Source organism: Pleurodeles waltl, chromosome 2_2, assembly GCF_031143425.1.
Source record: "Pleurodeles waltl isolate 20211129_DDA chromosome 2_2, aPleWal1.hap1.20221129, whole genome shotgun sequence".
NCBI classification, from domain to species: domain Eukaryota; kingdom Metazoa; phylum Chordata; class Amphibia; order Caudata; family Salamandridae; genus Pleurodeles; species Pleurodeles waltl.
In genome coordinates this window covers 170,461,625-170,487,987 of record NC_090439.1, presented here as the reverse complement: position 1 = coordinate 170,487,987, position 26,363 = coordinate 170,461,625, and positions in this window count along the sequence as shown.

The following is a 26,363-nucleotide window of genomic DNA, read 5'->3' as shown; positions in this document are numbered from 1 at the left end:
TTCCACCCAGCGTTCCCCCATGTCTCCCGATAAAAATGATACCTCACTTGTGTGGGTAGGCCTAGGGCCCGCGACAGGAAACACCCCAAAGCGCAACGTGGACACAGCCAAATTTTTGAAGGAAAACAGAGGTGGTTTTTGCAAAGTGCCTACCTGTAGATTTTGGCCTGTAGCTCAGCCGCCACCTAGGGAAACCTACCAAACCTGTGCATTTCTGAAAACTAGAGACCTAGGGGAATCCAAGATGGGGTGACTTGTGTGGCTCGGACCAGGTTCTGTTACCCAGAATCCATTGCAAACCTCCAAATTTGGCTAAAAAAACACATGTTCCTCACATTTCTGTGGCAGAAAGTTCTGGAATCTGAGAGGAGCCACAAATTTCCTTCCACCCAGCGTTCCCCCACGTCTCCCGATAAAAATGATACCTCACTTGTGTGGGTAGGCCTAGCGCCCGCGACAGGAAACGCCCCAAAGCGCAACGTGGACACAGCCAAATTTTTGAAGGAAAACAGAGGTGTTTTTTGCAAAGTGCCTACCTGTAGATTTTGGCCTGTAGCTCAGCCGCCACCTAGGGAAACCTACCAAACCTGTGCATTTCTGAAAACTAGAGACCCAGGGGAATCCAAGATGGGGTGACTTGTGTGGCTCGGACCAGGTTCTGTTACCCAGAATCCTTTGCAAACCTCAAAATTTGGCTAAAAAAACACATGTTCCTCACATTTCTGTGGCAGAAAGTTCTGCAATCTGAGAGGAGCCACAAATCTCCTTCCACCCAGCGTTCCCCCACGTCTCCCGATAAAAATGATACCTCACTTGTGTGGGTAGGCCTACCGCCCACGACAGGAAACGCCCCAAACCGCAACGTGGACACAGCCAAATTTTTGAAGGAAAACAGAGGTGTTTTTTGCAAAGTGCCTACCTGTAGATTTTGGCCTGTAGCTCAGCCGCCACCTAGGAAAACCTACCAAACCTGTGCATTTCTGAAAACTAGAGACCTAGGGGAATCCAAGATGGGGTGACTTGTGTGGCTCGGACCAGGTTCTGTCACCCAGAATCCTTTGCAAACCTCAAAATTTGGCTAAAAAAACACATGTTCCTCACATTTCTGTGGCAGAAAGTTCTGGAATCTGAGAGGAGCCACAAATTTCCTTCCACCCAGCATTCCCCCACGTCTCCCGATAAAAATGATACCTCACTTGTGTGGGTAGGCCTAGTGCCCGCGACAGGAAACGCCCCAAAGCGCAACGTGGACACAGCCAAATTTTTGAAGGAAAACAGAGGTGTTTTTTGCAAAGTGCCTACCTGTAGATTTTGGCCTGTAGCTCAGCCGCCACCTAGGGAAACCTACCAAACCTGTGCATTTCTGAAAACTAGAGACCTAGGGGAATCCAAGATGGGGTGACTTGTGTGGCTCGGACCAGGTTCTGTTACCCAGAATCCATTGCAAACCTCCAAATTTGGCTAAAAAAACACATGTTCCTCACATTTCTGTGGCAGAAAGTTCTGGAATCTGAGAGGAGCCACGAATTTCCTTCCACCCAGCGTTCCCCCACGTCTCCCGATAAAAATGATACCTCACTTGTGTGGGTAGCGCTAGCGCCCGCGACAGGAAACGCCCCAAAGCGCAACGTGGACACAGCCAAATTTTTGAAGGAAAACAGAGATGTTTTTTGCAATGTGTCTACCTGTAGATTTTGGCCTGTAGCTCAGCCGCCACCTAGGGAAACCTACCAAACCTGTGCATTTCTGAAAACTAGAGACCTAGGGGAATCCAAGACTGGGTGACTTGTGTGGCTCGGACCAGGTTCTGTTACCCAGAATCCATCGCAAACCTCAAAATTTGGCTAAAAAAACACATGTTCCTCACATTTCTGTGGCAGAAAGTTCTGGAATCTGAGAGGAGCCACACATTTCCTGCCACCCAGTGTTCCCCCACGTCTCCCGATAAAAATGATACCTCACTTGTGTGGGTAGGCCTAGCGCCCGTGACAGAAAACACCCCAAAGCGCAACGTGGACACATCCAAATTTGTGAAGGAAAACAGAGGTGTTTTTTGCAAAGTGCCTACCTGTAGATTTTGGCCTGTAGCTCAGCCGCCACCTAGGGAAACCTACCAAACCTGTGCATTTCTGAAAACTAGAGACCTAGGGGAATCCAAGATGGGGTTACTTGTGTGGCTCGGACCAGGTTCTGTCACCCAGAATCCTTTGCAAACCTCAAACTTTGGCTAAAAAAACACATGTTCCTCACATTTCTGTGGCAGAAAGTTCTGGAATCTGAGAGGAGCCACAAATTTCCTTCCACCCAGCATTCCCCCACGTCTCCCGATAAAAATGATACCTCACTTGTGTGGGTAGGCCTAGCGCCCGCGACAGGAAACGCCCCAAAGCGCAACGTGGACACAGCCAAATTTTTGAAGGAAAACAGAGGTGTTTTTTGCAAAGTGCCTACCTGTAGATTTTGGCCTGTAGCTCAGCCGCCACCTAGGGAAACCTACCAAACCTGTGCATTTCTGAAAACTAGAGACCTAGGGGAATCCAAGATGGGGTGACTTGTGTGGCTCGGACCAGGTTCTGTTACCCAGAATCCATTGCAAACCTCCAAATTTGGCTAAAAAAACACATGTTCCTCACATTTCTGTGGCAGAAAGTTCTGGAATCTGAGAGGAGCCACGAATTTCCTTCCACCCAGCGTTCCCCCACGTCTCCCGATAAAAATGATACCTCACTTGTGTGGGTAGGCCTAGCGCCCGCGACAGGAAACGCCCCAAAGCGCAACGTGGACACAGCCAAATTTTTGAAGGAAAATAGAGATGTTTTTTGCAAAGTGTCTACCTGTAGATTTTGGCCTGTAGCTCAGCCGCCACCTAGGGAAACCTACCAAACCTGTGCATTTCTGAAAACTAGAGACCTAGGGGAATCCAAGATGGGGTGACTTGTGTGGCTCGGACCAGGTTCTGTTACCCAGAATCCATTGCAAACCTCCAAATTTGGCTAAAAAAACACATGTTCCTCACATTTCTGTGGCAGAAAGGTCTGGAATCTGAGAGGAGCCACAAATTTCCTTCCACCCAGCGTTCCCCCACGTCTCCCGATACAAATGATACCTCACTTGTGTGGGTAGGCCTACCGCCCGCGTCAGGAAACGCCCCAAAGCGCAACGTGGAAACAGCCAAATTTTGGAAGGAAAACAGAGGTGTTTTTTGCAAAGTGCCTACCTGTAGATTTTGGCCTGTAGCTCAGCCGCCACCTAGGGAAACCTACCAAACCTGTGCATTTCTGAAAACTAGAGACCTAGGGGAATCCAAGATGGGGTGACTTGTGTGGCTCGGACCAGGTTCTGTTACCCAGAATCCTTTGCAAACCTCAAAATTTGGCTAAAAAAACACATGTTCCTCACATTTCTGTGGCAGAAAGTTCTGGAATCTGAGAGGAGCCACAAATTTCCTTCCACCCAGCGTTCCCCCACGTCTTCCGATAAAAATGATACCTCACTTGTGTGGGTAGGCCTAGCGCCCGCGACAGGAAACGCCCCAAAGCGCAACGTGGACACAGCCAAATTTGTGAAGGAAAACAGAGGTGTTTTTTGCAAAGTGCCTACCTGTAGATTTTGGCCTGTAGCTCAGCCGCCACCTAGGGAAACCTACCAAACCTGTGCATTTCTGAAAACTAGAGACCTAGGGGAATCCAAGATGGGGTGACTTGTGTGGCTCGGACCAGGTTCTGTTACCCAGAATCCATTGCAAACCTCCAAATTTGGCTAAAAAAACACATGTTCCTCACATTTCTGTGGCAGAAAGTTCTGGAATCTGAGAGGAGCCACAAATTTCCTCCCACCCAGCGTTCCCTCACGTCTCCCGATAAAAATGATACCTCACTTGTGTGGGTAGGCCTAGCGCCCGCGACAGGAAACGCCCCAAAGCGCAACGTGGACACAGCCAAATTTTTGAAGGAAAACAGAGGTGTTTTTTGCAAAGTGCCTACCTGTAGATTTTGGCCTGTAGCTCAGCCGCCACCTAGGGAAACCTACCAAACCTGTGCATTTCTGAAAACTAGAGACCTAGGGGAATCCAAGATGGGGTGACTTGTGTGGCTCGGACCAGGTTCTGTTACCCAGAATCCTTTGCAAACCTCAGAATTTGGCTAAAAAAACACATGTTCCTCACAATTCTGTGGCAGAAAGTTCTGGAATCTGAGAGGAGCCACAAATTTCCTTCCACCCAGTGTTCCCCCACGTCTCCCGATACAAATGATACCTCACTTGTGTGGGTAGGCCTACCGCCCACGACAGGAAACGCCCCAAACCGCAACGTGGACACAGCCAAATTTTTGAAGGAAAACAGAGGTGTTTTTTGCAAAGTGCCTACCTGTAGATTTTGGCCTGTAGCTCAGCCGCCACCTAGGAAAACCTACCAAACCTGTGCATTTCTGAAAACTAGAGACCTAGGGGAATCCAAGATGGGGTGACTAGTGTGGCTCGGACCAGGTTCTGTTACCCAGAATCCATTGCAAACCTCAAAATTTGGCTAAAAAAACACATGTTCCTCACATTTCTGTGGCAGAAAGTTCTGGAATCTGAGAGGAGCCACAAATTTCCTTCCACCCAGCGTTCCCCCACGTCTCCCGATAAAAATGATACCTCACTTGTGTGGGTAGGCCTAGCGCCCGCGACAGGAAACGCCCCAAAGCGCAACGTGGACACAGCCAAATTTTTGAAGGAAAATAGAGATGTTTTTTGCAAAGTGTCTACCTGTAGATTTTGGCCTGTAGCTCAGCCGCCACCTAGGGAAACCTACCAAACCTGTGCATTTCTGAAAACTAGAGACCTAGGGGAATCCAAGATGGGGTGACTTGTGTGGCTCGGACCAGGTTCTGTTACCCAGAATCCATTGCAAACCTCCAAATTTGGCTAAAAAAACACATGTTCCTCACATTTCTGTGGCAGAAAGTTCAGGAATCTGAGAGGAGCCACAAATTTCCTCCCACCCAGCGTTCCCCCACGTCTCCCGATAAAAATTATACCTCACTTGTGTGGGTAGGCCTAGCGCCCGCGACAGGAAACGCCCCAAAGCGCAACGTGGACACAGCCAAATTTTTGAAGGAAAACAGAGGTGTTTTTTGCAAAGTGCCTACCTGTAGATTTTGGCCTGTAGCTCAGCCGCCACCTAGGGAAACCTACCAAACCTGTGCATTTCTGAAAACTAGAGACCTAGGGGAATCCAAGATGGGGTGACTTGTGTGGCTCGGACCAGGTTCTGTTACCCAGAATCCTTTGCAAACCTCAGAATTTGGCTAAAAAAACACATGTTCCTCACAATTCTGTGGCAGAAAGTTCTGGAATCTGAGAGGAGCCACAAATTTCCTTCCACCCAGTGTTCCCCCACGTCTCCCGATACAAATGATACCTCACTTGTGTGGGTAGGCCTACCGCCCACGACAGGAAACGCCCCAAACCGCAACGTGGACACAGCCAAATTTTTGAAGGAAAACAGAGGTGTTTTTTGCAAAGTGCCTACCTGTAGATTTTGGCCTGTAGCTCAGCCGCCACCTAGGAAAACCTACCAAACCTGTGCATTTCTGAAAACTAGAGACCTAGGGGAATCCAAGATGGGGTGACTTGTGTGGCTCGGACCAGGTTCTGTCACCCAGAATCCTTTGCAAACCTCAAAATTTGGCTAAAAAAACACATGTTCCTCACATTTCTGTGGCAGAAAGTTCTGGAATCTGAGAGGAGCCACAAATTTCCTTCCACCCAGCATTCCCCCACGTCTCCCGATAAAAATGATACCTCACTTGTGTGGGTAGGCCTAGTGCCCGCGACAGGAAACGCCCCAAAGCGCAACGTGGACACAGCCAAATTTTTGAAGGAAAACAGAGGTGTTTTTTGCAAAGTGCCTACCTGTAGATTTTGGCCTGTAGCTCAGCCGCCACCTAGGGAAACCTACCAAACCTGTGCATTTCTGAAAACTAGAGACCTAGGGGAATCCAAGATGGGGTGACTTGTGTGGCTCGGACCAGGTTCTGTTACCCAGAATCCATTGCAAACCTCCAAATTTGGCTAAAAAAACACATGTTCCTCACATTTCTGTGGCAGAAAGTTCTGGAATCTGAGAGGAGCCACGAATTTCCTTCCACCCAGCGTTCCCCCACGTCTCCCGATAAAAATGATACCTCACTTGTGTGGGTAGGCCTAGCGCCCGCGACAGGAAACGCCCCAAAGCGCAACGTGGACACAGCCAAATTTTTGAAGGAAAACAGAGATGTTTTTTGCAAAGTGTCTACCTGTAGATTTTGGCCTGTAGCTCAGCCGCCACCTAGGGAAACCTACCAAACCTGTGCATTTCTGAAAACTAGAGACCTAGGGGAATCCAAGACTGGGTGACTTGTGTGGCTCGGACCAGGTTCTGTTACCCAGAATCCATCGCAAACCTCAAAATTTGGCTAAAAAAACACATGTTCCTCACATTTCTGTGGCAGAAAGTTCTGGAATCTGAGAGGAGCCACACATTTCCTGCCACCCAGTGTTCCCCCACGTCTCCCGATAAAAATGATACCTCACTTGTGTGGGTAGGCCTAGCGCCCGTGACAGAAAACACCCCAAAGCGCAACGTGGACACATCCAAATTTGTGAAGGAAAACAGAGGTGTTTTTTGCAAAGTGCCTACCTGTAGATTTTGGCCTGTAGCTCAGCCGCCACCTAGGGAAACCTACCAAACCTGTGCATTTCTGAAAACTAGAGACCTAGGGGAATCCAAGATGGGGTTACTTGTGTGGCTCGGACCAGGTTCTGTCACCCAGAATCCTTTGCAAACCTCAAAATTTGGCTAAAAAAACACATGTTCCTCACATTTCTGTGGCAGAAAGTTCTGGAATCTGAGAGGAGCCACAAATTTCCTTCCACCCAGCATTCCCCCACGTCTCCCGATAAAAATGATACCTCACTTGTGTGGGTAGGCCTAGCGCCCGCGACAGGAAACGCCCCAAAGCGCAACGTGGACACAGCCAAATTTTTGAAGGAAAACAGAGGTGTTTTTTGCAAAGTGCCTACCTGTAGATTTTGGCCTGTAGCTCAGCCGCCACCTAGGGAAACCTACCAAACCTGTGCATTTCTGAAAACTAGAGACCTAGGGGAATCCAAGATGGGGTGACTTGTGTGGCTCGGACCAGGTTCTGTTACCCAGAATCCATTGCAAACCTCCAAATTTGGCTAAAAAAACACATGTTCCTCACATTTCTGTGGCAGAAAGTTCTGGAATCTGAGAGGAGCCACGAATTTCCTTCCACCCAGCGTTCCCCCACGTCTCCCGATAAAAATGATACCTCACTTGTGTGGGTAGGCCTAGCGCCCGCGACAGGAAACGCCCCAAAGCGCAACGTGGACACAGCCAAATTTTTGAAGGAAAATAGAGATGTTTTTTGCAAAGTGTCTACCTGTAGATTTTGGCCTGTAGCTCAGCCGCCACCTAGGGAAACCTACCAAACCTGTGCATTTCTGAAAACTAGAGACCTAGGGGAATCCAAGATGGGGTGACTTGTGTGGCTCGGACCAGGTTCTGTTACCCAGAATCCATTGCAAACCTCCAAATTTGGCTAAAAAAACACATGTTCCTCACATTTCTGTGGCAGAAAGGTCTGGAATCTGAGAGGAGCCACAAATTTCCTCCCACCCAGCGTTCCCCCACGTCTCCCGATAAAAATGATACCTCACTTGTGTGGGTAGGCCTAGCGCCCGCGACAGGAAACGCCCCAAAGCGCAACGTGGACACAGCCAAATTTTTGAAGGAAAACAGAGGTGTTTTTTGCAAAGTGCCTACCTGTAGATTTTGGCCTGTAGCTCAGCCGCCACCTAGGGAAACCTACCAAACCTGTGCATTTCTGAAAACTAGAGAACTAGGGGAATCCAAGATGGGGTGACTTGTGTGGCTCGGACCAGGTTCTGTTACCCAGAATCCTTTGCAAACCTCAGAATTTGGCTAAAAAAACACATGTTCCTCACAATTCTGTGGCAGAAAGTTCTGGAATCTGAGAGGAGCCACAAATTTCCTTCCACCCAGTGTTCCCCCACGTCTCCCGATACAAATGATACCTCACTTGTGTGGGTAGGCCTACCGCCCACGACAGGAAACGCCCCAAACCGCAACGTGGACACAGCCACATTTTTGAAGGAAAACAGAGGTGTTTTTTGCAAAGTGCCTACCTGTAGATTTTGGCCTGTAGCTCAGCCGCCACCTAGGAAAACCTACCAAACCTGTGCATTTCTGAAAACTAGAGACCTAGGGGAATCCAAGATGGGGTGACTTGTGTGGCTCGGACCAGGTTCTGTCACCCAGAATCCTTTGCAAACCTCAAAATTTGGCTAAAAAAACACATGTTCCTCACATTTCTGTGGCAGAAAGTTCTGGAATCTGAGAGGAGCCACAAATTTCCTTCCACCCAGCGTTCCCCCACGTCTCCCGATAAAAATGATACCTCACTTGTGTGGGTAGGCCTAGCGCCCGCGACAGGAAACGCCCCAAAGCGCAACGTGGACACAGCCAAATTTTTGAAGGAAAACAGAGATGTTTTTTGCAAAGTGTCTACCTGTAGATTTTGGCCTGTAGCTCAGCCGCCACCTAGGGAAACCTACCAAACCTGTGCATTTCTGAAAACTAGAGACCTAGGGGAATCCAAGACTGGGTGACTTGTGTGGCTCGGACCAGGTTCTGTTACCCAGAATCCTTTGCAAACCTCAAAATTTGGCTAAAAAAACACATGTTCCTCACATTTCTGTGGCAGAAAGTTCTGGAATCTGAGAGGAGCCACACATTTCCTGCCACCCAGTGTTCCCCCACGTCTCCAGATAAAAATGATACCTCACTTGTGTGGGTAGGCCTAGCGCCCGCGACAGAAAACACCCCAAAGCGCAACGTGGACACATCCAAATTTGTGAAGGAAAACAGAGGTGTTTTTTGCAAAGTGCCTACCTGTAGATTTTGGCCTGTAGCTCAGCCGCCACCTAGGGAAACCTACCAAACCTGTGCATTTCTGAAAACTAGAGACCTAGGGGAATCCAAGATGGGGTGACTTGTGTGGCTCGGACCAGGTTCTGTCACCCAGAATCCTTTGCAAACCTCAAAATTTGGCTAAAAAAACACATGTTCCTCACATTTCTGTGGCAGAAAGTTCTGGAATCTGAGAGGAGCCACAAATTTCCTTCCACCCAGCATTCCCCCACGTCTCCCGATAAAAATGATACCTCACTTGTGTGGGTAGGCCTAGTGCCCGCGACAGGAAACGCCCCAAAGCGCAACGTGGACACAGCCAAATTTTTGAAGGAAAACAGAGGTGTTTTTTGCAAAGTGCCTACCTGTAGATTTTGGCCTGTAGCTCAGCCGCCACCTAGGGAAACCTACCAAACCTGTGCATTTCTGAAAACTAGAGACCTAGGGGAATCCAAGATGGGGTGACTTGTGTGGCTCGGACCAGGTTCTGTTACCCAGAATCCATTGCAAACCTCCAAATTTGGCTAAAAAAACACATGTTCCTCACATTTCTGTGGCAGAAAGTTCTGGAATCTGAGAGGAGCCACGAATTTCCTTCCACCCAGCGTTCCCCCACGTCTCCCGATAAAAATGATACCTCACTTGTGTGGGTAGGCCTAGCGCCCGCGACAGGAAACGCCCCAAAGCGCAACGTGGACACAGCCAAATTTTTGAAGGAAAACAGAGGTGTTTTTTGCAAAGTGCCTACCTGTAGATTTTGGCCTGTAGCTCAGCCGCCACCTAGGGAAACCTACCAAACCTGTGCATTTCTGAAAACTAGAGACCTAGGGGAATCCAAGATGGGGTGACTTGTGTGGCTCGGACCAGGTTCTGTTACCCAGAATCCTTTGCAAACCTCAGAATTTGGCTAAAAAAACACATGTTCCTCACATTTCTGTGGCAGAAAGTTCTGGAATCTGAGAGGAGCCACAAATTTCCTTCCACCCAGCATTCCCCCACGTCTCCCGATAAAAATGATACCTCACTTGTGTGGGTAGCCCTAGCGCCCGCGACAGGAAACGCCCCAAAGCGCAAGGTGGACACAGCCAAATTTTTGAAGGAAAACAGAGATGTTTTTTGCAAAGTGCCTACCTGTAGATTTTGGCCTGTAGCTCAGCCGCCACCTCGGGAAACCTACCAAACCTGTGCATTTCTGAAAACTAGAGACCTAGGGGAATCCAAGATGGGGTGACTTGTGTGGCTCGGACCAGGTTCTGTTACCCAGAATCCTTTGCAAACCTCAGAATTTGGCTAAAAAAACACATGTTCCTCACATTTCTGTGGCAGAAAGTTCTGGAATCTGAGAGGAGCCACAAATTTCCTTCCACCCAGCGTTCCCCCACGTCTCCCGATAAAAATGATACCTCACTTGTGTGGGTAGGCCTAGCGCCTGCGACAGGAAACGCCCCAAAGCGCAACGTGGACACAGCCAAATTTTTGAAGGAAAACAGAGGTGTTTTTTGCAAAGTGCCTACCTGTAGATTTTGGCCTGTAGCTCAGCCGCCACATAGGGAAACCTACCAAACCTGTGCATTTCTGAAAACTAGAGACCTAGGGGAATCCAAGATGGGGTGACTTGTGTGGCTCGGACCAGGTTCTGTTACCCAGAATCCTTTGCAAACCTCAAAATTTGGCTAAAAAAACACATGTTCCTCACATTTCTGTGGCAGAAAGTTCTGGAATCTGAGAGGAGCCACAAATGTCCTTCCACCCAGCGTTCCCCCACGTCTCCCGATACAAATGATACCTCACTTGTGTGGGTAGGCCTACCGCCCGCGACAGGAAACGCCCCAAAGCGCAACGTGGACACAGCCAAATTTTTGAAGGAAAACAGAGGTGTTTTTTGCAAAGTGCCTACCTGTAGATTTTGGCCTGTAGCTCAGCCGCCACCTAGGGAAACCTACTAAACCTGTGCATTTCTGAAAACTAGAGACCTAGGGGAATCCAAGATGGGGTGACTTGTGTGGCTCGGACCAGGTTCTGTTACCCAGAATCCTTTGCAAACCTCAAAATTTGGCTAAAAAAACACATGTTCCTCACATTTCTGTGGCAGAAAGTTCTGGAATCTGATAGGAGCCACAAATTTCCTTCCACCCAGTGTTCCCCCACGTCTCCCGATACAAATGATACCTCACTTGTGTGGGTAGGCCTACCGCCCGCGACAGGAAACGCCCCAAAGCGCAACGTGGACACAGCCAAATTTTTGAAGGAAAACAGAGGTGTTTTTTGCAAAGTGTCTACCTGTAGATTTTGGCCTGTAGCTCAGCCGCCACCTAGGGAAACCTACCAAACCTGTGCATTTCTGAAAACTAGAGACCTAGGGGAATCCAAGATGGGGTGACTTGTGTGGCTCGGACCAGGTTCTGTTACCCAGAATCCATTGCAAACCTCCAAATTTGGCTAAAAAAACACATGTTCCTCACATTTCTGTGGCAGAAAGGTCTGGAATCTGAGAGGAGCCACAAATTTCCTCCCACCCAGCGTTCCCCCACGTCTCCCGATAAAAATGATACCTCACTTGTGTGGGTAGGCCTAGCGCCCGCGACAGGAAACGCCCCAAAGCGCAACGTGGACACAGCCAAATTTTTGAAGGAAAACAGAGGTGTTTTTTGCAAAGTGCCTACCTGTAGATTTTGGCCTGTAGCTCAGCCGCCACCTAGGGAAACCTACCAAACCTGTGCATTTCTGAAAACTAGAGAACTAGGGGAATCCAAGATGGGGTGACTTGTGTGGCTCGGACCAGGTTCTGTTACCCAGAATCCTTTGCAAACCTCAGAATTTGGCTAAAAAAACACATGTTCCTCACAATTCTGTGGCAGAAAGTTCTGGAATCTGAGAGGAGCCACAAATTTCCTTCCACCCAGTGTTCCCCCACGTCTCCCGATACAAATGATACCTCACTTGTGTGGGTAGGCCTACCGCCCACGACAGGAAACGCCCCAAACCGCAACGTGGACACAGCCAAATTTTTGAAGGAAAACAGAGGTGTTTTTTGCAAAGTGCCTACCTGTAGATTTTGGCCTGTAGCTCAGCCGCCACCTAGGAAAACCTACCAAACCTGTGCATTTCTGAAAACTAGAGACCTAGGGGAATCCAAGATGGGGTGACTTGTGTGGCTCGGACCAGGTTCTGTCACCCAGAATCCTTTGCAAACCTCAAAATTTGGCTAAAAAAACACATGTTCCTCACATTTCTGTGGCAGAAAGTTCTGGAATCTGAGAGGAGCCACAAATTTCCTTCCACCCAGCGTTCCCCCACGTCTCCCGATAAAAATGATACCTCACTTGTGTGGGTAGGCCTAGCGCCCGCGACAGGAAACGCCCCAAAGCGCAACGTGGACACAGCCAAATTTTTGAAGGAAAACAGAGATGTTTTTTGCAAAGTGTCTACCTGTAGATTTTGGCCTGTAGCTCAGCCGCCACCTAGGGAAACCTACCAAACCTGTGCATTTCTGAAAACTAGAGACCTAGGGGAATCCAAGACTGGGTGACTTGTGTGGCTCGGACCAGGTTCTGTTACCCAGAATCCTTTGCAAACCTCAAAATTTGGCTAAAAAAACACATGTTCCTCACATTTCTGTGGCAGAAAGTTCTGGAATCTGAGAGGAGCCACACATTTCCTGCCACCCAGTGTTCCCCCACGTCTCCAGATAAAAATGATACCTCACTTGTGTGGGTAGGCCTAGCGCCCGCGACAGAAAACACCCCAAAGCGCAACGTGGACACATCCAAATTTGTGAAGGAAAACAGAGGTGTTTTTTGCAAAGTGCCTACCTGTAGATTTTGGCCTGTAGCTCAGCCGCCACCTAGGGAAACCTACCAAACCTGTGCATTTCTGAAAACTAGAGACCTAGGGGAATCCAAGATGGGGTGACTTGTGTGGCTCGGACCAGGTTCTGTCACCCAGAATCCTTTGCAAACCTCAAAATTTGGCTAAAAAAAACACATGTTCCTCACATTTCTGTGGCAGAAAGTTCTGGAATCTGAGAGGAGCCACAAATTTCCTTCCACCCAGCATTCCCCCACGTCTCCCGATAAAAATGATACCTCACTTGTGTGGGTAGGCCTAGTGCCCGCGACAGGAAACGCCCCAAAGCGCAACGTGGACACAGCCAAATTTTTGAAGGAAAACAGAGGTGTTTTTTGCAAAGTGCCTACCTGTAGATTTTGGCCTGTAGCTCAGCCGCCACCTAGGGAAACCTACCAAACCTGTGCATTTCTGAAAACTAGAGACCTAGGGGAATCCAAGATGGGGTGACTTGTGTGGCTCGGACCAGGTTCTGTTACCCAGAATCCATTGCAAACCTCCAAATTTGGCTAAAAAAACACATGTTCCTCACATTTCTGTGGCAGAAAGTTCTGGAATCTGAGAGGAGCCACGAATTTCCTTCCACCCAGCGTTCCCCCACGTCTCCCGATAAAAATGATACCTCACTTGTGTGGGTAGGCCTAGCGCCCGCGACAGGAAACGCCCCAAAGCGCAACGTGGACACAGCCAAATTTTTGAAGGAAAACAGAGGTGTTTTTTGCAAAGTGCCTACCTGTAGATTTTGGCCTGTAGCTCAGCCGCCACCTAGGGAAACCTACCAAACCTGTGCATTTCTGAAAACTAGAGACCTAGGGGAATCCAACATGGGGTGACTTGTGTGGCTCGGACCAGGTTCTGTTACCCAGAATCCTTTGCAAACCTCAGAATTTGGCTAAAAAAACACATGTTCCTCACATTTCTGTGGCAGAAAGTTCTGGAATCTGAGAGGAGCCACAAATTTCCTTCCACCCAGCATTCCCCCACGTCTCCCGATAAAAATGATACCTCACTTGTGTGGGTAGCCCTAGCGCCCGCGACAGGAAACGCCCCAAAGCGCAAGGTGGACACAGCCAAATTTTTGAAGGAAAACAGAGATGTTTTTTGCAAAGTGCCTACCTGTAGATTTTGGCCTGTAGCTCAGCCGCCACCTCGGGAAACCTACCAAACCTGTGCATTTCTGAAAACTAGAGACCTAGGGGAATCCAAGATGGGGTGACTTGTGTGGCTCGGACCAGGTTCTGTTACCCAGAATCCTTTGCAAACCTCAGAATTTGGCTAAAAAAACACATGTTCCTCACATTTCTGTGGCAGAAAGTTCTGGAATCTGAGAGGAGCCACAAATTTCCTTCCACCCAGCGTTCCCCCACGTCTCCCGATAAAAATGATACCTCACTTGTGTGGGTAGGCCTAGCGCCTGCGACAGGAAACGCCCCAAAGCGCAACGTGGACACAGCCAAATTTTTGAAGGAAAACAGAGGTGTTTTTTGCAAAGTGCCTACCTGTAGATTTTGGCCTGTAGCTCAGCCGCCACATAGGGAAACCTACCAAACCTGTGCATTTCTGAAAACTAGAGACCTAGGGGAATCCAAGATGGGGTGACTTGTGTGGCTCGGACCAGGTTCTGTTACCCAGAATCCTTTGCAAACCTCAAAATTTGGCTAAAAAAACACATGTTCCTCACATTTCTGTGGCAGAAAGTTCTGGAATTTGAGAGGAGCCACAAATGTCCTTCCACCCAGCGTTCCCCCACGTCTCCCGATACAAATGATACCTCACTTGTGTGGGTAGGCCTACCGCCCGCGACAGGAAACGCCCCAAAGCGCAACGTGGACTCAGCCAAATTTTTGAAGGAAAACAGAGGTGTTTTTTGCAAAGTGCCTACCTGTAGATTTTGGCCTGTAGCTCAGCCGCCACCTAGGGAAACCTACTAAACCTGTGCATTTCTGAAAACTAGAGACCTAGGGGAATCCAAGATGGGGTGACTTGTGTGGCTCGGACCAGGTTCTGTTACCCAGAATCCTTTGCAAACCTCAAAATTTGGCTAAAAAAACACATGTTCCTCACATTTCTGTGGCAGAAAGTTCTGGAATCTGATAGGAGCCACAAATTTCCTTCCACCCAGTGTTCCCCCACGTCTCCCGATACAAATGATACCTCACTTGTGTGGGTAGGCCTACCGCCCGCGACAGGAAACGCCCCAAAGCGCAACGTGGACACAGCCAAATTTTTGAAGGAAAACAGAGGTGTTTTTTGCAAAGTGCCTACCTGTAGATTTTGGCCTGTAGCTCAGCCGCCACCTAGGGAAACCTACCAAACCTGTGCATTTCTGAAAACTAGAGACCTAGGGGAATCCAAGATGGGGTGACTTGTGTGGCTCGGACCAGGTTCTGTTACCCAGAATCCTTTGCAAACCTCAAAATTTGGCTAAAAAAAAACATGTTCCTCACATTTCTGTGGCAGAAAGTTCTGGAATCTGAGAGGAGCCACAAATTTCCTTCCACCAAGTGTTCCCCCACGTCTCCCGATACAAATGATACCTCACTTGTGTGGGTAGGCGTACCGCCCGCGACAGGAAACGCCCCAAAGCGCAACGTGGACACAGCCAAATTTTTGAAGGAAAACAGAGGTGTTTTTTGCAAAGTGCCTACCTGTAGATTTTGGCCTGTAGCTCAGCCGCCACCTAGGGAAACCTACCAAACCTGTGCATTTCTGAAAACTAGAGACCTAGGGGAATCCAAGATGGGGTGACTTGTGTGGCTCGGACCAGGTTCTGTTACCCAGAATCCTTTGCAAACCTCAAAATTTGGCTTAAAAATCACATGTTCCACACATTTCTGGAGCAGAAAGTTCTGGAATCTGAGAGGAGCCACAAATTTCCTTCCACCCAGCATTCCCCCACGTCTCCCGATAAAAATGATACCTCACTTGTGTGGGTAGGCCTAGCGCCCGCGACAGGAAACGCCCCAAAGCGCAACGTGGACACAGCCAAATTTTTGAAGGAAAACAGAGGTGTTTTTTGCAAAGTGCCTACCTGTAGATTTTGGCCTGTAGCTCAGCCGCCACCTAGGGAAACCTACCAAACCTGTGCATTTCTGAAAACTAGAGACCTAGGGGAATCCAAGATGGGGTGACTTGTGTGGCTCGGACCAGGTTCTGTTACCCAGAATCCATTGCAAACCTCCAAATTTGGCTAAAAAAACACATGTTCCTCACATTTCTGTGGCAGAAAGTTCTGGAATCTGAGAGGAGCCACGAATTTCCTTCCACCCAGCGTTCCCCCACGTCTCCCGATAAAAATGATACCTCACTTGTGTGGGTAGGCCTAGCGCCCGTGACAGGAAACGCCCCAAAGCGCAACGTGGACACAGCCAAATTTTTGAAGGAAAATAGAGATGTTTTTTGCAAAGTGTCTACCTGTAGATTTTGGCCTGTAGCTCAGCCGCCACCTAGGGAAACCTACCAAACCTGTGCATTTCTGAAAACTAGAGACCTAGGGGAATCCAAGATGGGGTGACTTGTGTGGCTCGGACCAGGTTCTGTTACCCAGAATCCATTGCAAACCTCCAAATTTGGCTAAAAAAACACATGTTCCTCACATTTCTGTGGCAGAAAGTTCTGGAATCTGAGAGGAGCCACGAATTTCCTTCCACCCAGCGTTCCCCCACGTCTCCCGATAAAAATGATACCTCACTTGTGTGGGTAGGCCTAGCGCCCGTGACAGGAAACGCCCCAAAGCGCAACGTGGACACAGCCAAATTTTTGAAGGAAAATAGAGATGTTTTTTGCAAAGTGTCTACCTGTAGATTTTGGCCTGTAGCTCAGCCGCCACCTAGGGAAACCTACCAAACCTGTGCATTTCTGAAAACTAGAGACCTAGGGGAATCCAAGATGGGGTGACTTGTGTGGCTCGGACCAGGTTCTGTTACCCAGAATCCATTGCAAACCTCCAAATTTGGCTAAAAAAACACATGTTCCTCACATTTCTGTGGCAGAAAGTTCTGGAATCTGAGAGGAGCCACAAATTTCCTTCCACCCAGCATTCCCCCACGTCTCCCGATAAAAATGATACCTCACTTGTGTGGGTAGGCCTAGCGCCCGCGACAGGAAACGCCCCAAAGCGCAACGTGGACACAGCCAAATTTTTGAAGGAAAACAGAGATGTTTTTTGCAAAGTGCCTACCTGTAGATTGTGGCCTGTAGCTCAGCCGCCACCTAGGGAAACCTACCAAACCTGTGCATTTCTGAAAACTAGAGACCTAGGGGAATCCAAGATGGGGTGACTTGTGTGGCTCGGACCAGGTTCTGTTACCCAGAATCCTTTGCAAACCTCAAAATTTGGCTAAAAAAACACATGTTCCTCACATTTCTGTGGCAGTAAGTTCTGGAATCTGAGAGGAGCCACAAATTTCCTTCCACCCAGTGTTCCCCCACGTCTCCCGATACAAATGATACCTCACTTGTGTGGGTAGGCCTAGTGCCCGCGACAGGAAACGCCCCAAAGCGCAACGTGGACACAGCCAAATTTTTGAAGGAAAACAGAGGTGTTTTTTGCAAAGTGCCTACCTGTAGATTTTGGCCTGTAGCTCAGCCGCCACATAGGGAAACCTACCAAACCTGTGCATTTCTGAAAACTAGAGACCTAGGGGAATCCAAGATGGGGTGACTTGTGTGGCTCGGACCAGGTTCTGTTACCCAGAATCCTTTGCAAACCTCAGAATTTGGCTAAAAAAACACATGTTCCTCACATTTCTGTGGCAGAAAGTTCTGGAATCTGAGAGGATCCACAAATGTCCTTCCACCCAGCGTTCCCCCACGTCTCCCGATACAAATGATACCTCACTTGTGTGGGTAGGCCTACCGCCCGCGACAGGAAACGCCCCAAAGCGCAACGTGGACACAGCCAAATTTTTGAAGGAAAACAGAGGTGTTTTTTGAAAAGTGCCTACCTGTAGATTTGGGCCTGTAGCTCAGCCGCCACCTAGGGAAACCTACTAAACCTGTGCATTTCTGAAAACTAGAGACCTCGGGGAATCCAAGATGGGGTGACTTGTGTGGCTCGGACCAGGTTCTGTTACCCAGAATCCTTTGCAAACCTCAAAATTTGGCTAAAAAAACACATGTTCCTCACATTTCTGTGGCAGAAAGTTCTGGAATCTGATAGGAGCCACAAATTTCCTTCCACCCAGTGTTCCCCCACGTCTCCCGATACAAATGATACCTCACTTGTGTGGGTAGGCCTACCGCCCGCGACAGGAAACGCCCCAAAGCGCAACGTGGACACAGCCAAATTTTTGAAGGAAAACAGAGGTGTTTTTTGCAAAGTGCCTACCTGTAGATTTTGGCCTGTAGCTCAGCCGCCACCTAGGGAAACCTACCAAACCTGTGCATTTCTGAAAACTAGAGACCTAGGGGAATCCAAGATGGGGTGACTTGTGTGGCTCGGACCAGGTTCTGTTACCCAGAATCCTTTGCAAACCTCAGAATTTGGCTAAAAAAAAACATGTTCCTCACATTTCTGTGGCAGAAAGTTCTGGAATCTGAGAGGAGCCACATATTCATTCCACCCAGCGTTCCCCCACGTCTCCCGATAAAAATGATACCTCACTTGTGTGGGTAGGCCTAGCGCCCGCGACAGGAAACGCCCCAAAGCGCAACGTGGACACAGCCAAATTTTTGAAGGAAAACAGAGGTGTTTTTTGCAAAGTGCCTACCTGTAGATTTTGGCCTGTAGCTCAGCCGCCACCTAGGGAAACCTACCAAACCTGTGCATTTCTGAAAACTAGAGACCTAGGGGAATCCAAGATGGGGTGACTTGTGTGGCTCGGACCAGGTTCTGTTACCCAGAATCCTTTGCAAACCTCAGAATTTGGCTACAAAAACACATTTCCTCACATTTCTGTGGCAGAAAGTTCTGGAATCTGAGAGGAGCCACAAATTTCCTTCCACCCAGCGTTCCCCCACGTCTCCCGATAAAAATGATACCTCACTTGTGTGGGTAGGCCTAGCGCCCGCGACAGGAAACGCCCCAAAGCGCAACGTGGCCACAGCCAAATTTTTGAAGGAAAACAGAGGTGTTTTTTGCAAAGTGCCTACCTGTAGATTTTGGCCTGTAGCTCAGCCGCCACCTAGGGAAACCTACCAAACCTGTGCATTTCTGAAAACTAGAGACCTAGGGGAATCCAAGATGGGGTGACTTGTGTGGCTCGGACCAGGTTCTGTTACCCAGAATCCTTTGCAAACCTCAAAATTTGGCTAAAAAAAAACATGTTCCTCACATTTCTGTGGCAGAAAGTTCTGGAATCTGAGAGGAGCCACAAATTTCCTTCCACCCAGTGTTCCCCCACGTCTCCCGATACAAATGATACCTCACTTGTGTGGGTAGGCGTACCGCCCGCGACAGGAAACGCCCCAAAGCGCAACGTGGACACAGCCAAATTTTTGAAGGAAAACAGAGGTGTTTTTTGCAAAGTGCCTACCTGTAGATTTTGGCCTGTAGCTCAGCCGCCACCTAGGGAAACCTACCAAACCTGTGCATTTCTGAAAACTAGAGACCTAGGGGAATCCAAGATGGGGTGACTTGTGTGGCTCGGACCAGGTTCTGTTACCCAGAATCCTTTGCAAACCTCAAAATTTGGCTTAAAAATCACATGTTCCACACATTTCTGGGGCAGAAAGTTCTGGAATCTGAGAAGAGCCACAAATTTCCTTCCACCCAGCATTCCCCCACGTCTCCCGATAAAAATGATACCTCACTTGTGTGGGTAGGCCTAGCGCCCGCGACAGGAAACGCCCCAAAGCGCAACGTGGACACAGCCAAATTTTTGAAGGAAAACAGAGGTGTTTTTTGCAAAGTGCCTACCTGTAGATTTTGGCCTGTAGCTCAGCCGCCACCTAGGGAAACCTACCAAACGTGTGCATTTCTGAAAACTAGAGACCTAGGGGAATCCAAGATGGGGTGACTTGTGTGGCTCGGACCAGGTTCTGTTACCCAGAATCCTTTGCAAACCTCAAAATTTGGCTAAAAAAACACATTTCCTCACATTTCTGTGGCAGAAAGTTCTGGAATCTGAGAGGAGCCACAAATTTCCTTCCACCCAGCGTTCCCCCACGTCTCCCGATAAAAATGATACCTCACTTGTGTGGGTAGGCCTAGCGCCCGCGACAGGAAACGCCCCAAAGCGCAACGTAGACACAGCCAAATTTTTGAAGGAAAACATAGGTGTTTTTTGCAAAGTGCCTACCTGTAGATTTTGGCCTGTAGCTCAGCCGCCACCTAGGGAAACCTACCAAACCTGTGCATTTCTGAAAACTAGAGACCTAGGGGAATCTAAGATGGGGTGACTTGTGTGGCTCGGACCAGGTTCTGTTACCCAGAATCCTTTGCAAACCTCAAAATTTGGCTAAAAAAACACATGTTCCTCACATTTCTGTGGCAGATAGTTCTGGAATCTGAGAGGAGCCACAAATTTCCTTCCACCCAGCGTTCCCCCACGTCTCCCGATACAAATGATACCTCACTTGTGTGGGTAGGCCTACCGCCCGCGACAGGAAACGCCCAAAAGCGCAACGTGGACACAGCCAAATTTTTGAAGGAAAACAGAGGTGTTTTTTGCAAAGTGCCTACCTGTAGATTTTGGCCTGTAGCTCAGCCAACCTAGGGAAACCTACTAAACCTGTGCATTTCTGAAAACTAGAGACCTAGGGGAATCCAAGATGGGGTGACTTGTGTGGCTCGGACCAGGTTCTGTTACCCAGAATCCTTTGCAAACCCAAAATTTGGCTAAAAAAACACATGTTCCTCACATTTCTGTGGCAGAAAGTTCTGCAATCTGAGAGGAGCCACAAATCTCCTTCCACCCAGCGTTCCCCCACGTCTCCCGATAAAAATGATACCTCACTTGTGTGGGTAGGCCTAGGGCCCGTGACAGGAAACGCCCCAAAGCGCAACGTGGACACAGCCACATTTTTGAAGGACAACAGAGGTGTTTTTTGCAAAGTGCCTACCTGTAGATTTTGGCCTGTAGCTCATCCGCCACCTAGGGAAACCTACCAAACCTGTGCATTTCTGAAAACTAGAGACCTAGGGGAATCCAAGATGGGGTGACTTGTGTGGCTCGGACCAGGTTCTGTTACCCAGAATCCATTGCAAACCTCCAAATTTGGCTAAAAAAACACATGTTCCTCACATTTCTGTGGCAGAAAGTTCTGGAATCTGAGAGGAGCCACAAATTTCCTGCCACCCAGCGTTCCCCCACGTCTCCCGATAAAAATGATACCTCACTTGTGTGGGTAGGCCTAGCGCCCGCGACAGAAAACGCCCCAAAGCGCAACGTGGACACATCCAAATTTGTGAAGGAAAACAGAGGTGTTTTTTGCAAAGTGCCTACCTGTAGATTTTGGCCTGTAGCTCAGCCGCCACCTAGGGAAACCTACCAAACCTGTGCATTTCTGAAAACTAGAGACCTAGGGGAATCCAAGATGGGGTGACTTGTGTGGCTCGGACCAGGTTCTGTTACCCAGAATCCTTTGCAAACCTCAAAATTTGGCTAAAAAAACACATGTTCCTCACATTTATGTGGCAGAAAGTTCAGGAATCTGAGAGGAGCCACAAATTTCCTTCCACCCAGCGTTCCCCCACGTCTCCCGATACAAATGATACCTCACTTGTGTGGGTAGGCCTACCGCCCGCGACAGGAAACGCCCCAAAGCGCAACGTGGACACAGCCAAATTTTTGAAGGAAAACAGAGGTGTTTTTTGCAAAGTGCCTACCTGTAGATTTTGGCCTGTAGCTCAGCCGCCACCTAGGGAAACCTACCAAACCTGTGCATTTCTGAAAACTAGAGACCTAGGGGAATCCAAGATGGGGTGACTTGTGTGGCTCGGACCAGGTTCTGTTACCCAGAATCCATTGCAAACCTCCAAATTTGGCTAAAAAAACACATGTTTCTCACATTTCTGTGGCAGAAAGTTCTGGAATCTGAGAGGAGCCACAAATTTCCTTCCACCCAACGTTCCCCCACGTCTCCCGATAAAAATTATACCTCACTTGTGTGGGTAGGCCTAGCGCCCGCGACAGGAGACGCCCCAAAGCGCATCGTGGACACAGCCAAATTTTTGAAGGAAAACAGAGATGTTTTTTGCAAAGTGTCTACCTGTAGATTTTGGCCTGTAGCTCAGCCGCCACCTAGGGAAACCTACCAAACCTGTGCATTTCTGAAAACTAGAGACCTAGGGGAATCCAAGATGGGGTGACTTGTGTGGCTCGGACCAGGTTCTGTTACCCAGAATCCTTTGCAAACCTCAAAATGTGGCTAAAAAAACACATGTTCCTCACATTTCTGTGGCAGAAAGTTCTGGAATCTGAGAGGAGCCACAAATTTCCTTCCACCCAGCGTGCCCCCACGTCTCCCGATAAAAATGATACCTCAATTGTGTGGGTAGGCCTAGCGCCCGCGACAGGAAACGCCCCAAAGCGCAAGGTGGACACAGCCAAATTTTTGAAGGAAAACAGAGATGTTTTTTGCAAAGTGTCTACCTGTAGATTTTGGCCTGTAGCTCAGCCGCCACCTAGGGAAACCTACCAAACCTGTGCATTTCTGAAAACTAGAGACCTAGGGGAATCCAAGATGGGGTGACTTGTGTGGCTCGGACCAGGTTCTGTTACCCAGAATCCTTTGCAAACCTCAGAATTTGGCTAAAAAAACACATGTTCCTCACATTTCTGTGGCAGAAAGTTCTGGAATCTGAGAGGAGCCACAAATTTCCTTCCACCCAGCGTTCCCCCACGTCTCCCGATAAAAATGATACCTCACTTGTGTGGGTAGGCCTAGCGCCCGCGACAGGAAACGCCCCAAAGCGCAACGTGGACACAGCCACATTTTTGAAGGAAAACAGGTGTTTTTTGCAAAGTGCCTACCTATAGATTTTGGCCTGTAGCTCAGCCGCCACCTAGGGAAACCTACCAAACCTGTGCATTTCTGAAAACTAGAGACCTAGGGGAATCCAAGATGGGGTGACTTGTGTGGCTCGGACCAGGTTCTGTTACCCAGAATCCTTTGCAAACCTCAAAATTTGGCTTAAAAAACACATGTTCCTCACATTTCTGTGGCAGAAAGTTCTGGAATCTGAGAGGAGCCACAAATTTCCTTCCACCCAGCGTTCCCCCACGTCTCCCGATACAAATGATACCTCACTTGTGTGGGTAGGCCTACCACCCGCGACAGGAAACGCCCCAAAGCGCAACGTGGACACAGCCAAATTTTTGAAGGACAACAGAGGTGTTTTTTGCAAAGTGCCTACCTGTAGATTTTGGCCTGTAGCTCAGCCGCCACCTAGGGAAACCTACCAAACCTGTGCATTTCTGAAAACTAGAGACCTAGGGGAATCCAAGATGGGGTGACTTGTGTGGCTCGGACCAGGTTCTGTTACCCAGAATCCATTGCAAACCTCCAAATTTGGCTAAAAAAACACATGTTTCTCACATTTCTGTGGCAGAAAGTTCTGGAATCTGAGAGGAGCCACAAATTTCCTTCCACCCAACGTTCCCCCACGTCTCCCGATAAAAATTATACCTCACTTGTGTGGGTAGGCCTAGCGCCCGCGACAGGAGACGCCCCAAAGCGCAACGTGGACACAGCCAAATTTTTGAAGGAAAACAGAGATGTTTTTTGCAAAGTGTCTACCTGTAGATTTTGGCCTGTAGCTCAGCCGCCACCTAGGGAAACCTACCAAACCTGTGCATTTCTGAAAACTAGAGACCTAGGGGAATCCAAGATGGGGTGACTTGTGTGGCTCGGACCAGGTTCTGTTACCCAGAATCCTTTGCAAACCTCAAAATGTGGCTAAAAAAACACATGTTCCTCACATTTCTGTGGCAGAAAGTTCTGGAATCTGAGAGGAGCCACAAATTTCCTTCCACCCAGCGTGCCCCCACGTCTCCCGATAAAAATGATACCTCAATTGTGTGGGTAGGCCTAGCGCCCGCGACAGGAAACGCCCCAAAGCGCAAGGTGGACACAGCCAAATTTTTGAAGGAAAACAGAGATGTTTTTTGCAAAGTGTCTACCTGTAGATTTTGGCCTGTAGCTCAGCCGCCACCTAGGGAAACCTACCAAACCTGTGCATTTCTGAAAACTAGAGACCTAGGGGAATCCAAGATGGGGTGACTTGTGTGGCTCGGACCAGGTTCTGTTACCCAGAATCCTTTGCAAACCTCAGAATTTGGCTAAAAAAACACATGTTCCTCACATTTCTGTGGCAGAAAGTTCTGGAATCTGAGAGGAGCCACAAATTTCCTTCCACCCAGCGTTCCCCCACGTCTCCCGATAAAAATGATACCTCACTTGTGTGGGTAGGCCTAGCGCCCGCGACAGGAAACGCCCCAAAGCGCAACGTGGACACAGCCACATTTTTGAAGGAAAACAGGTGTTTTTTGCAAAGTGCCTACCTATAGATTTTGGCCTGTAGCTCAGCCGCCACCTAGGGAAACCTACCAAACCTGTGCATTTCTGAAAACTAGAGACCTAGGGGAATCCAAGATGGGGTGACTTGTGTGGCTCGGACCAGGTTCTGTTACCCAGAATCCTTTGCAAACCTCAAAATTTGGCTAAAAAAACACATGTTCCTCACATTTCTGTGGCAGAAAGTTCTGGAATCTGAGAGGAGCCACAAATTTCCTTCCACCCAGCGTTCCCCCACGTCTCCCGATACAAATGATACCTCACTTGTGTGGGTAGGCCTACCGCCCGCGACAGGAAACGCCCCAAAGCGCAACGTGGACACAGCCAAATTTTTGAAGGACAACAGAGGTGTTTTTTGCAAAGTGCCTACCTGTAGATTTTGGCCTGTAGCTCAGCCGCCACCTAGGGAAACCTACCAAACCTGTGCATTTCTGAAAACTAGAGACCTAGGGGAATCCAAGATGGGGTGACTTGTGTGGCTCGGACAAGGTTCTGTTACCCAGAATCCTTTGCAAACCTCAAAATGTGGCTAAAAAAACACATGTTCCTCACATTTCTGTGGCAGAAAGTTCTGGAATCTGAGAGGAGCCACAAATTTCCTTCCACCCAGCGTTCCCCCACGTCTCCCGATAAAAATGATACCTCACTTGTGTGGGTAGGCCTAGCGCCCACGACAGAAAACGCCCCAAAGCGCAACGTGGACACATCAAAATTTGTGAAGGAAAACAAAGGTGTTTTTTGCAAAGTGCCTACCTGTAGATCTTGGCCTGTAGCTCAGCCGCCACCTAGGGAAACCTACCAAACCTGTGCATTTCTGAAAACTAGAGACCTAGGGGAATCCAAGATGGGGTGACTTGTGTGGCTCGGACCAGGTTCTGTTACCCAGAATCCTTTGCAAACCTCAAAATTTGGCTAAAAAAACACATGTTCCTCACATTTCTGTGGCAGAAAGTTCTGGAATCTGAGAGGAGCCACAAATTTCCTTCCACCCAGCGTGCCCCCACGTCTCCCGATAAAAATGATACCTCAATTGTGTGGGTAGGCCTAGCGCCCGCGACAGGAAACGCCCCAAAGCGCAAGGTGGACACAGCCAAATTTTTGAAGGAAAACAGAGATGTTTTTTGCAAAGTGTCTACCTGTAGATTTTGGCCTGTAGCTCAGCCGCCACCTAGGGAAACCTACCACACCTGTGCATTTCTGAAAACTAGAGACCTAGGGTAATCCAAGATGGGGTGACTTGTGTGGCTCGGACCAGCTTCTGTTACCCAGAATCCTTTGCAAACCTCAGAATTTGGCTAAAAAAACACATGTTCCTCAATTCTGTGGCAGAAAGTTCTGGAATCTGTTAGGAGCCACAAATTTCCTTCCACCCAGCGTTCCCCCACGTCTCCCGATAAAAATGATACCTCACTTGTGTAGGTAGGCCTAGCGCCCGCGACAGGAAACGCCCCAAAGCGCAACGTGGACACAGCCAAATTTTTGAAGGAAAACAGAGGTGTTTTTTGCAAAGTGCCTACCTGTAGATTTTGGCCTGTAGCTCAGCCGCCACCTAGGGAAACCTACCAATCCTGTGCATTTCTGAAAACTAGAGACCTAGGGGAATCCAAGATGGGGTGACTTGTGTGGCTCGGACCAGGTTCTGTTACCCAGAATCCTTTGCAAACCTCAAAATTTGGCTAAAAAAACACATGTTCCTCACATTTCTGTGGCAGAAAGTTCAGGAATCTGAGAGGAGCCACAAATTTCCTTCCACCCAGCGTTCCCCCACGTCTCCCGATACAAATTATACCTCACTTGTGTGGGTAGGCCTACCGCCCGCGACAGGAAACGCCCCAAAGCGCAACGTGGACACAGCCAAATTTTTTAGGTGTTTTTTGCAAAATGCCTACCTGTAGATTTTGGCCTGTAGCTCAGCCGCCACCTAGGGAAACCTACCAAACCTGTGCATTTCTGAAAACTAGAGACCTAGGGGAATCCAAGATGGGGTGACTTGTGTGGCTCGGACCAGGGTCTGTTACCCAGAATCCATTGCAAACCTCCAAATTTGGCTAAAAAAACACATGTTTCTCACATTTCT